The sequence below is a fragment of the Canis lupus genome, chromosome 28, assembly GCF_048164855.1.
Source record: "Canis lupus baileyi chromosome 28, mCanLup2.hap1, whole genome shotgun sequence".
Lineage (NCBI taxonomy): Eukaryota > Metazoa > Chordata > Mammalia > Carnivora > Canidae > Canis > Canis lupus.
In genome coordinates, this window is record NC_132865.1 from 40189625 (window position 1) to 40202570 (window position 12946).

The 12946-nt window shown below is 37.5% G+C and overlaps 1 pseudogene; it reads right to left on the reverse strand.

Moving 5' to 3' along the window:
- Positions 1–1158: 1158 nt before the first annotated feature.
- On the reverse strand, positions 1159–1699 carry LOC140620051 (large ribosomal subunit protein eL18-like; annotated as a pseudogene).
- Between the last annotated feature and the right edge of the window lie 11247 nt (positions 1700–12946).

Sequence of the window (12946 nt, forward strand, 5' to 3'; positions counted from 1 at the left end):
ACTTTATTTTTAATGATGACCAACCATGTAGCTTTTAAAATTTGTTTACAAAATTTTCTTTATAAACACCACAATTCTCAAAATCATTGTTTATTGGGATCCCTGGGTGGCGCAGCGGTTTGGCGCCTGCCTTTGGCCCAGGGCGCGATCCTGGAGACCCGGGATCGAATCCCACGTCGGGCTCCCGGTGCATGGAGCCTGCTTCTCCCTCTGCCTGTGTCTCTGCCTCTCTGTCTCTCTCTGTGTGACTATCGTGAATAAATAAATAAAATCTTTAAAAAAAAATCATTGTTTATTTTATAAAAAGGTTTTTAGATTTCAATCAAGGCCAATAACAGGGTTAATTTTGTAGATTTATTTTGTATATAGAATTACTGGCTTATATGTTAACATTTTATTCCATTATCATGAATTTTCATAATTATGGGACTAATTTCTTATGACTATTTGAAATATTATGTTCAAATTTGCTCCTTGAGGTTCAATTTTATGACTTTTTAAATAAACTCCAATAGGAATAATCTGAAAGCAGGAAACTGTACTATAAAAAAAAATCAATAGCAATTTCTTTCATATTCTGTTACTCTAAATACAAATTTAATGCATTGGTGAAGAATAGAAAATTTAGCTACTTAATTTAATTTTTAATTATTACAAAAGAAATACCTGTGTAAGGAAAAAATATTGGCCTACTCTCCCTATTTTCACACATTCAGACTGTGAATTGATTAACTGGACTTTGTACTGTGCTCCTTATGCATGCCAGCTGTGTTGGCCCTCACATTTTAAATTACAGATACCAAAGAAGTTGGCTTTGTTACAAGAACTTGCTGTCTATGGGAAGTATGTAATGATATTCTAGCAACCTCAGCAAAACACTATTTCTTTTTTCAAAAATGTTTCCTTTTGGTCACCTGGGTGGCTCAGTCCATTAAGCATCTAACTTCAGTCAAAGGACAATTCATCTGAATTCAGGTCATGATATTAGGGTCCTGGGATGGAGCTAGCCTCAGGCTCCTTACTCAGCATGAAGTCGGTTTTTCCCTTTCCCCCTCCTATTTCCCCTATTGGCGTGCACATTTTTGCTCTATCAATATAAATTTAAAAAAAAATTCCCCAATATCCAAAATCTTTTTAAAAATAAGGCAGGATCTGTGGTTAGTTTTTGTACTGGCTGGCTCTGGAGCCTCTGTGGCACTGGAACTTCTAGCCCTTGGATTGCAAGTGGAGTTTGTTGTGGCTATATGGGGTTCTTGTGGCCTTACTGAAATTCCTGTATACTTCTCAGGGCCTGTCTGGACCAGAGACCAAGATAGTACCACAGTTCTTGAGAGAGTCTAGGGCCACCTGGTTGAAGGTGAGGCTCTTGCCCCAACATTGAGGATGTAACTCCAGGCATGGCTATTCAGGCGCAGTGTACACACCTTCAGTTTGGCACCTCCTGTGCATACACATCATAAGTTATAGTACCTACAGCAACAGCTATTTTGTTTTCCCAGTCAGGCAGCTTCATCTTCTGGATCATCCAGGATTGGGGCTGAGGAAGTGGGTTGGTGCAACTCATGAACAACCACTTCAACACAAGTTGGCTAAAGGTAGAGTAGGCTAATGGGGAAAGAAACCTGTGCAAATTGACCAACAGTCTCAGGTAGATGTCCTGGCTCTTGGGCTCCTCCTTGTGGTGGATGCTGACTCCCATGATGGAACCTCCTTGTCAGCCAGGTCTGGAAAGAGAACCAAAAAGTTTTCACGTTTTCATGAAGATATTTTTGAAAAGTATTGGTAAATAATTTCAAGAATTTTTCAATTTGAATTTGCCTCATGTTTTTTCATGATTAGGCAGGGGCTATAAAAACTGGGAAGGCATGCCACAAAGGTGAAGCATCTTTTTCTTTTAGTACTTACAGGTGCGTGACATCAACATAACTTATTTTAGTTATGTTAAACGTAAACCCTTGTTTGACATGGTGTCTTCCTGGTTTCTCCATTGTAAAGTTAGTATATTTTCTCCTTTTCAAAACCCTATTTCTTGGAAGTGAGCCCCTATTTCCAGCCACACTCAAGGCAGGTGGATTAAGGCCCACATTCTGAAGAGGGAAATATCAGAGAATTTATGGGATTATATTAGAACATCAGAACAAATAATGTATTACATTATTTGTGGGAGATATTTTTATGCTACCCAGCTATTGTTTTTCTACTTAAAGTTTTTCCCACCAATTTTAGTATTTCTTAGTGGAACTTGGCAGCAGCATGATGGTTTTCCAGTAGTGATTTTCTGCTTCTCCTGGTCCTTCCAAAGTTAATATTTAAAACTCTCCTGTAAGGAAAAGTTGTCCTTTCTCCCTCATTAATTTATTCAATCATTTCCTTATATCAGTATGGAGTCTTGCATATTTATTTTACACATTTAGGTTATAATTTAATACTATCATTATTTATTTTGTTGCTCAAATTCTTACAACTTTGGCCCCGGGAGCTCTTTCACATTGGCTGCTGTGTCCTTTCGAACTGGATTCTTCGCTTGCCTTTTTTTTTTTAAAGCATCGCCTTACTTTCTTGCACTACAACATGCTCCAGGCACATCTTGTATTTTGTCCCTTCCTAGGTTTACAATCAGCATTTCTCCAAGGATCTCTCTTTAGTTTAATCCAGGAGTGGCATTGGAATAATAATAGCTGGGTTCTAGGAGTTTTCATTGTTACTAGGGTGTTACTTTTTCTAGGCCTACTCAGTAAGGAAGCTAGAAATACAAGTATGTATACTATTTACTTATTTGTTCAATACTGTAAAGTAGCGTCAGAATTTATCAAGTAGAGTACACTCTTTATGCACAAATTTTTGTCTTCAGTCTTACATATCTAGTAAAAAAATACCAACATTCTGGTTGATTTTCAAAAAGTTTCAGAGAGTAATGTTCTGTTTGTGATGTACAATCGTATGGGACTTGACATGAATGACTGTATATGCATCACCTCAGTACCACTCAGTTCCCTAAAAAGTCCCTTGCATATCATTGTCACCAAGCACTCCAATGTTCCTGAATCTCTTACATCCTTATTTCATATTTCTTATTCCAGAAGAAATACCTTCTTATAGAATATCTCTGTTGACAATCAATGCTCTCAAATTTTGCTTGAGAGATGGTTTTCTGGAAAACTGTCTCTTGTAATTCTGATCTTTCTTCCTCTGTAAATAATAATTATGCTGGTAATGTTCGCCCCTCAGCTTTCCTTCAAGGTTTTCTTTTGGTCTTTAATTTGGGGAAGTTTAAATATAACATGCTATATGGGCAGGTTTGTTTATTTTGTATTTATTATCCTACTTGTTGTTTTCTGAACTTCTGTGGTTTGGTGCCTGCCACTGATTTGCATTTTTTCTGAGCCATTTCTTTTACTGTTATCTATTTCTTATACTTTATTTTCTCCCTTTTTTTCCAGCTAGGAATCTAATTTGTTAAACTATTGATATTTTCCCACAGTTCTTGAGTTCTTTGTTGAATTTTTTAACTTCTTTTTTCCTTTCCATTTCATTTTGTAAAATTTCTATTAACCTGTTTCTAAGTTCACTGATAATTTCCTCAACTAGTTAGTCTTCTGATAAGCTTATCAAAGGCATTCTTCGGTATTTCTGTGGTTTAAAAAAATCTAAATTTCCATTTATATAATTCTTAGAGTTTCCATATATCTGCTGAAATGATTTACATTTGATCTTATATACTTTCTACTTTCTCCACTGGAGAATTTGGCATATTAATAATATTTAAAATCCCTTTTATGTTAGTTTCACTATCTGTATGTTACTTAATTTTGATTCTGAAGATTAGTTTGTCTTCAGAAAAAAATGTTTTGCTTTTTGTTATGCCTCATTATTTTTGGTTGAAAATCATATGTATACATAACAGTAAATACAGAAGTATGTTTGTTTATGACTTTCCTTCTGTTAAGACTTTAAAGTGGGGATTTGTGTTGATATTGTCAGTAGTTGGACGGTGTTTGAGGTTTATTATTGTTTTAGTAACCCTCAGAGTACTAGAGCCTTCAAGTTGCTCTTTTGATATCTTTTGTTTATGGAGTGAGTTAATTTGCTAAAGGATTTTACTCAGTGTTTGCTCCCTGCTTGTCTTTGGGACTCTTCACTAGGTTGTGGATCTTTCTTTCACACTGCTCCCCAGGGAAAATATACCCTTAGCAGACAATACAATCTTCTCAGCTGCTATGCTTTTTCTTGTACTTATTAGTGTAGTGGTGGGGAATTAAGCCTGTGTCTTTTAAAATTTATTTAAAATTTCTAGACCAATCTTCTAACTGGCTTACATGGCATTCAGCAACATATCCACCAAGTATGTTGAGTTGTATTTCCCCCTGCAGGCACCAACATCTCTCCATATTACCTGTTATTTGTTTGCTCTGCAACCTAATCTTTGGACAAATCACTAAGTTTGCATGTTAATGTAGTTTTTTTCTTATTGTAAGAGTGGGAACTATATTCTTACCAGAGTTTTATATCACTGAGATAAAACTTGAGGTCCACTAAGACAACTATTTTTATTATGTCGAATACTGCACATGCTTTCTTTTGCCTAAAGATGTGTCTGTCTCCTTTAATTTTATTGATCTTAGTCAATGATACTGATATGCATTCAGTCATTTAGCCTGGAAACCAAAGTTGCATTTGACTACTTTCTGTCTGTATCTTTCATCCCTACATTCAAAATATTGCTAATACTTGATAATTCATTTATAGAAAATATATTTCTACTTTCTATTTCCAGTGTTTAAAGTTGTGTTTATATGATGTCTTTCCCAAATTTTTGTAGGGTCCACTATTCCTTCCAGTGGTGTCTCCACACAACTACCCATTGTCCATCAAGCTGCTAATGAAGCTTTTCAAAATCAAATTTTGGTTATACTACATTCATGCTTGTTTTTAAACCTAATTATTACCTCTTATGTTTCCAACACAGAACACAAAGCCATAGTTGACACTAATGAGAGTGGCTTCTTAGCAGAGACTCATCAATGGACTAAATCTGTGCCCTCTGATCTTTTCCTTCTGATGGTTGATGATCCAGATATCTGACCTTCCTGGACCAGTAACAGTCTTCCTAATGAGATCAAGAAATACTGATAGAGAAAGGGTGAAGTTCTGGGAATTATATCATCTTAATATAGAATGACACTTTGTCAGAATAAAAGGGAATACTATTATTACTTTAGGATGAAATTATAAACTAACCAAATTGAGACAGTCTCAGGCCAATCTTACTCTAATACCAGTGTAGTTGGAGAGAGGCCCACAAATCCATGCTATCATTACCCTGTCCTTTGGAATGTTTCCATGTTCACTTCCTCTGCAGTTTTCTGGGCTACCCAACTGAGCTTTCAATTTTGTTAAGTTTAATTTTTGTTTCTATGTTTCTTCCTGTTTTTTCTTCAACTAGCCAAATCATTCAGTTTTATTCCATGTTTGAGGTTCTTGTTTTGCTAATATGAAGGTACCATGGTCCTCTGTTAGATCTGGAAATAAGCCTTAGCATTACTAGTCCCTCCCTACAAAGATTGGAGATTTTCCTGTACCAAAGCTCATTTTCTTTTTGTTTGTTTGTTTGTTTGTTTTGTTTTGTTCTGTTTCATTTTTAAAGATTTTATTTGTTTATTCATGAGAGACACAGAGAGAAGGCAGAGACATAGGCAGAGGGAGACGCAGGTTTCCCACAGGGAGCCTGATGCCAGACTTGATCCTGGATTCTAGGATCACGTTCTGAGCCAAAGGCAGACACTTCAACCCCTGAGCCACCCAGGCATCTCAAAGCTTATGACTGATATCTTGCTATTTATGAAATCATCTCTCACATAGATTGCACTCATGATCATAATCTTCTGTAGTGTTCTAGAAAATTGTTGAAGATTATTATACATGCTAATTGATGAATTTTTGTCTGGCATGATTTATCTGGCAGAGTCCCAGCAGGACCCAAAAGACACTCTAGGCTGGGATTAAAAGATAATTTAATGAAGTTTTTACTATAAGAGTGTAGGAAAAGTTTATTGAATTAATATCTTATCTGTGGACTAACTACAGCATGAATTTATTATTTCCCTGTACTTGAAGGGCAACGAAAGGAAATGGCATTATTGATGCCTTATGAGAGCTGGAGCTGTGTGAGTAGAGCAACTTGAAAGAGGAGTAACACGACCTGATGGATTAGAAACAAAATACTTTGCTCTTCTCCTTCTTTTTCTTCTTGCTAGAACTAAGAGGATCATGGAGATGTGTGATGCAGTATGTCATAATCATGTCTCCAGGGTACAGAAGGAATGAAAGTTAGACAAAATATATGATGATAAGGCTAATGGAAAATAATCTCATACCTAGAAATTACTGTTGCATAACCTTGTAAGTCACCGGTTTTAATACAGTCAACATTAAAAGTAGGTCAAATTTTCTTTGAACTTTCCACATTGAAGGGATTGAGTTTGATTCTAAGCATTGTATCCCTTTTGTCTATCTTGCTTATCCTGTTCTGGTAATTAATTGGAGAATGGAATACAAACAATAGATATGGTCCTGTGGTCCTCTATAGCAAATTTCTTCAAACTGGAGATCCCTGAAGAAATGATATGTTAGGAGAACACAATATGAAAGCAGAGGGGAAAATAAGGAATGTGTTTGTAAAAGCTATAGGGGTGTATAGGTAAAGGGAGGATCCTGATTCGACTTTAAGAATGGGAAGAGGATAAGGACCCAGAGGTCTTGACATTAGTGAAGAGCAATTTCAATGAAGATTGAAGAATTGATTGGTATTGAACGAAAAAGTTGTAGTGAGAGAGATCACAAAGTTCCATCTCTTGGAAATCAAGTAATTCATTCAAATAACATGTCTCATAGCCCCATGATTTAAGTAAATATGATATGCTTATAGATGGATGTAAATTGAGTGATAAAGAGTGGAGGCTCTGGAGTCAGAATGCCTTGCATCAAAGAGTTTATCACTTTTCTTGTTATATGATCTCAAGAAAATTCACATAAACTTTATATGGCTAAGTTTTGAAATTTGGTTGGAAAATGGAGAAAATAATATTAAATGACTTTAAAATACATAGAAAACTGCCTGGTTGAGAGTAAATGCCAAATAAATATTCTTTTATTATTTTGACATCAGGAAGAAAATAAATAAAAATAGATTAGTTCAATTCTGTCTATGAAGGAGTATATGTTTTGATTTTCCATCTCACAAAAGTAGAAAACTAGAAAAATTATATGAAATTACTGTTTTTGGATAATTGGGACCACATGCAGTATACAACTGTGCTTCAAAAGAGAAATGAATTGATCATTGCAAAGACAGATTTAAATCTAGATGCAATTTATAATTTTCCCTTTCTAGATTTAAGAAGGGGAAATCTGAACAAATCCCATTATTCTTTCTGAGTTAAGGTATAATGACTTTTTGGGGATTCCAAAGTGTCCAGATTTTGTGGGATAAAATACTGGAGAAAAGGAAGCTCTACAGAGAAAACTCTAGAATCTTCATGGGATCACCATAAGTCTCTAGCTGAACATAAATCTGCAAATGTGTAGGTGAAACTACAAATCTTGGGAGATGAAACCTATCAAGAAGAGAACAATTACCAAGGATCTAACAGATGAACAATTTTCAGAGTTCATAAATGGCTGAAAATGTTTTAATCCTCATGAGACACAATAGAGAAACCTCACTGAATACATAAATATTTAGTAGATGTATCAGAAGGTTCACGTAGTAGTAATGCTTTGCCAAGCCTAAAGACTATTTTAGATTTCCCCCAAAGAAAACTTAATAGCTATTCTAAAGAGCATGTAGCTGGTATACAAATGATAAACTGTTAGCCAAAATTAATTTAACACTTTGTAAAACATGTTTACAGATAGAACTCAACAAAGAGGACTCAAACAAAAAAAGTGTCCCACAAGCACTAAAAAATTACTAGACATTCCAAGAAGCAGGAAGTATAAACCAGAAATAGGAGGAAAATCAGTTAATAGAAATAAAAAGTAATTAAATAAAGGGCAAACACACTGCAACTAGAAGATAAGACTTTTATAGTATTATATTTATAAATATTTTTAAATGCTCAAAGCTTTAAACGGAAACAAACATAATAAGACAAAATTAAAGATCTCGGAAAGAAGTAAATGAAAGTTCTGGAAGTAAAAATATTATATTTGAAGTAAAAATTTTTCCTTTAAAGAATTACTAACAAATTATATACTGCAAAAGAAAAAAAATAGATTAGTGAATTTAAAATGGGCAGGGACTCAGTGACATGAGGACAAGATGGAGAGGACTAAGGTATGAAACTGGAGTTTCAGGAAGGGGGAAGAGTGGTGAAAAACGCGTGAAGATAATATGATTGAATATTTTCCAAATATTAGGAAAATTATTAAATAACAACTCAAAAAGCAACAAACAATAAAACACAAAGGAAAACATATTAAAACACATCATAATTAATTTTTTTAAAGATTTTATTTATCATGAGAGACAAAGAGAGAGAGAGAGAGAGAGAGAGAAGCAGAGACACAGGCAGAGGGAGAAGCAGGCTCCATGCAGGGAGCCCAACATGGGACTTGATCCTGGGATTCCAGAATCATGCCCTGGGCTGAAGGCAAGCACTAAAGCACTCAGCCACCCAGAGATCCCCATAATTAATGTTTTGAAAACCAGTAATATGGAGAAAAAAAGGAATAAAAGGAGAAGAGAAATATCCATAATATAAAGGACAAATGTAAGAATTTTTATAAAGATCTCATCAAAAATAACAGAAGCCAAGTGACAATGGAATGACACCTTTAAAATGCTGGAAGGAAAGGAAAACTATCCATTTAGATTTATACCATGTAAAACATAAAGAAAAACAATTTCAGAGAAGCAAAAGCTGAGAGAATTAGTCTGTAGGAGATCAGCACTACTGGAAAAGGTGGAGATGTTAAATTTATGAGGAAATATAAGATTTTTTTTCTTATTTTTAAATTTTAAATGATTTTTAAATGTATAAAAGAAAATAAATGAATTATAATGTGGATTTTATATAATATGAAAAGTAAAATTTATAATCACAGAAACACAGAGAATAAGGGTAGGAAATTGAAATACAGGGTTAAAAGTTTCTTATGTCACAAATTGCATCATAATGTCCTAAAATATTAGATGACACTGTAAGAATAAAATGCCTGTTGTAAAAACTAGAGTTACCATAGAAAACATACCAAAAAAAAGTACAGTTAAAAATCTAGTTGAGAAGATGAAACTTCTTATTACAAAGAAGACGAAGCAGCAAAGTACACACATGGCAAATAAAACACAAATGTCAAAATGGTTGAAATGAAGCCAATAATAGCAATTATTACTTTGAGTGTAGATAGTCTAAATGCACAGGGAAAAGGCAAGGTTGTCAGAATGGATAAAAGTGTTGTGCAAAAACCTTCATTTTACATATAAGGACATAAATAAGCTAAAAAATAAAAGATTAGAAAAAGGCATCTATGTAAAAACAAATAATAAGGCTAAATCCACTGTCTTACTGCTATCAGACAAAGTAGACATTAGGGCAGGTACATTTTCTTGGATAAAGTGAACATTTTGTAATGATAGATATGCATGTGACTAATAAAAGAGTTTCAAATTACATTAAGAAAAACTGATTTAACTCAAAAGAAAAAAAAAACCCAAATATTGTGGGTAGAGCTTCAAGTAATCCTTTCTGTATAAAATAGGACAAGTGGAAAGAAAAATCCATTAAGATATAGAAAATTTGATCTACACTAATCAAAAAAAGACAAACAACAAAACCAAACATAATTGACATTTATAGAAAGCTCTACTCAACAACAGTATGATAAAGATTATTTTAAAACTATCATAATTGGGCCAGAGGGGGAGGGGCAAGACGGCAGAAGAGTAGGGTCCCCAAGTCACCTGTCCCCACCAAATTACCTAGATAACCTTCAAACCATCCTGAAAATATACGAATTCGGCCTGAGATCTAAAGAGACCAGCTGGAATGCTACAGGGAGAAGAGTTCGCGCTTCTATCAAGGTAGGAAGACGGGGAAAAAGAAGTAAAGAAACAAAGGCCTCCAAGGGGGAGGGGCCCCGCGAGGAGCCGGGCTGAGGCCGGGGCGAGTGTCCCCAGGACAGGAGAGCCCCGTCCCGGAGGAGCAGGAGCTGCACCGACCTTCCCGGGGGAAAGGGGCTCGCGGGGAGGTGGAGCAGGACCCAGGAGGGCGGGGATGCCCTCGGGTTCCCGGGGACACTAACAGGCACCTGCGCCCGGGAGAGTGCGCCGAGCTCCCTAAGGGCTGCAGCGCGCACGGGGGACCCGGAGCAGCTCGGGGGGCTCGGGGGCGGCTCCGCGGAGGGGGCTGCGGGGCGGGAGCGCGAATCCAACAGCGCAGGCTCCGGAGCACAGGGAGCCAGGACACAGCCAGGATCCGGCCTCCCCCGGGACAGGCAGAGGCCGGGAGGGCCCAGGACAGCGAGGACGCTCCTGCCCCAGCTGAGCAGATCAGCGGCCCCGCCCCGGAGCCTCCAGGCCCTGCAGACGGAGAGCTCCGTGGTGACTGCGGGAGCTGACTCCAGGGCTGCAGAGCTGGCCCCGCCACTGCGGTTGTTCCTCCTGGGGCCTCACGGGGTAAACAACCCCCCCACTGAGCCCTGCACCAGGCAGGGGCAGAGCAGCTCCCCCAAGTGCTAACACCTGAGAATCAGCACAACAGGCCCCTCCCCCAGAAGACCAGCTAGATGGACAAGTTCCAGGGAAAGTCAAGGGACTTAAAGTATACAGAATCAGAAGATACTCCCTGTGGATTTTTTTGTTTGTTTTTTGATTTTTGTTTGCTTCCCCCACCCTTTTTTAACCTTTCTTTCTTTTTCTTTCTCTTTTTCTTCTTCTTTTCTTCCTTTTTTCTTTCTTTTTTCTTTTTCTCTTTTCTTTCCTTCTTTCTGTCCTCTGTTTTTCTCCTTTTCCCAATACAACTTGTTTTTGGCCACTCTGCACTGAGCAAAATGACTAGAAGGAAAACCTCACCTCAAAAGAAAGAATCAGAAACAGTCCTCTCTCCCACAGAGTTACCAAATCTGGATTACAATTGAATGTCAGAAAGCCAATTCAGAAGCACTATTATACAGGTACTGGTGGCTCTAGAAAAAAGCATAAAGGACTCAAGAGACTTCATGACTGCAGAATTTTGATCTAATCAGGCAGAAATTAAAAATCAATTGAATGAGATGCAATCCAAACTAGAAGTCCTAACATGAGGATTAATGAGGTGGAAGAACGAGTGAGTGACATAGAAGACAAGTTGATGGCAAAGAGGGAAACTGAGGAAAAAAGAGACAAACAATTAAAAGACCATGAGGTTAGATTAAGGGAAATAAACGACAGCCTGAGGAAGAAAAACCTATGTTTAATTGGGGTTCCCGAGGGCGCCAAAAGGGCCAAAGGGCCAGAATATGTATTTGAACAAGTCATAGCTGAAAACTTTCCTAATCTGGGAAGGGAAACAGGCATTCAGATCCAAGAGATAGAGAGATTCCCCCCTAAATTCAATAAAAACCATTCAACACCTCGACATTGAATAGTTAAGCTTGCAAATTCCAAAGATAAAGAGAAGATCCTTAAAGCAGCAAGAGACAAGAAATTCCTGACTTTTATGGGGAGGAGTATTAGGGTAACAGCAGACCTCTGCACAGAGACCTGGCAGGCCTGAAAGGACTGGCAGGATATATTCAGGGTCCTAAATGAGAACACAGGCAACACCCTTTTTGAACTTGGCCATAGTAACTTCTTGCAAGATACATCCACGAAGGCAAAAGAAACAAAAGCAAAAATGAACTATTGGGACTTCATCAGGATAAGAAGCTTTTGCACAGCAAAGGATACAGTCAACAAAACTAAAAGACAACCTACAGAATGGGAGAAGATATTTGCAAATGACATATCAGATAAAGGGCTAGTTTCCAAGATCTATAAAGAACTTCTTAAACTCAACACCAAAGAAACAAACAATCCAATCATGAAATGGGCAAAAGACATGAACAGAAATCTCACAGAGGAAGACATAGACATGGCCAACATGCACATGAGAAAATGCTCTGCATCACTTGCCATCAGGGAAATACAAATCAAAACCACAATGAGATACCACCTCACACCAGTGAGAATAGGGAAAATTAACAAGGTAGGAAACCACAAATGTTGGAGAGGATGCGGAGAAAAGGGAACCCTCTTACACTTTTGGTGGGAATGTGAACTGTTGCAGCCACTCTGGAAAACTGTGTGGAGGTTCCTCAAAGAGTTAACAATAGACCTGCCCTATGACCCAGCAATTGCACTGCTGGGGATTTACCCCAAAGATTCAGATGCAATGAAACACCGGGACACCTGCACCCCGATGTTTCTAGCACCAATGTCCACAATAGCCAAACTGTGGAAGGAGCCTCGGTGTCCATCGAAAGATGATGGATAAAGAAGATGTGGTCTATGTATACAGTGGAATATTCCTCAGCCATTAGAAATGACAAATAGCCACCATTTGCTTCAACGTGGATGGAACTGGAGGGTATTATGCTGAGTGAAGTAAGTCAATCGGAGAAGGACAAACATTGTATGTTCTCATTCATTTGGGGAATATAAATAATAGTGAAAGGGAATATAAGGGAAGGGAGAAGAAATGGGTAGGAAATATCAGAAAGGGAGACAGAACATGAAGACTCCTAACTCTGGGAAACGAACTAGGGGTGGTGGAAGGGGAGGAGGGCGGGGGGTGGGGGTGAATGGGTGACGGGCACTGAGGGGGGCACTTGACGGGATGAGCACTGGGTGTTATTCTGTATGTTGGTAAATTGAACACCAATAAAAAAAATTATTTAAAAACACTATCATAATTGATATACTAAGACA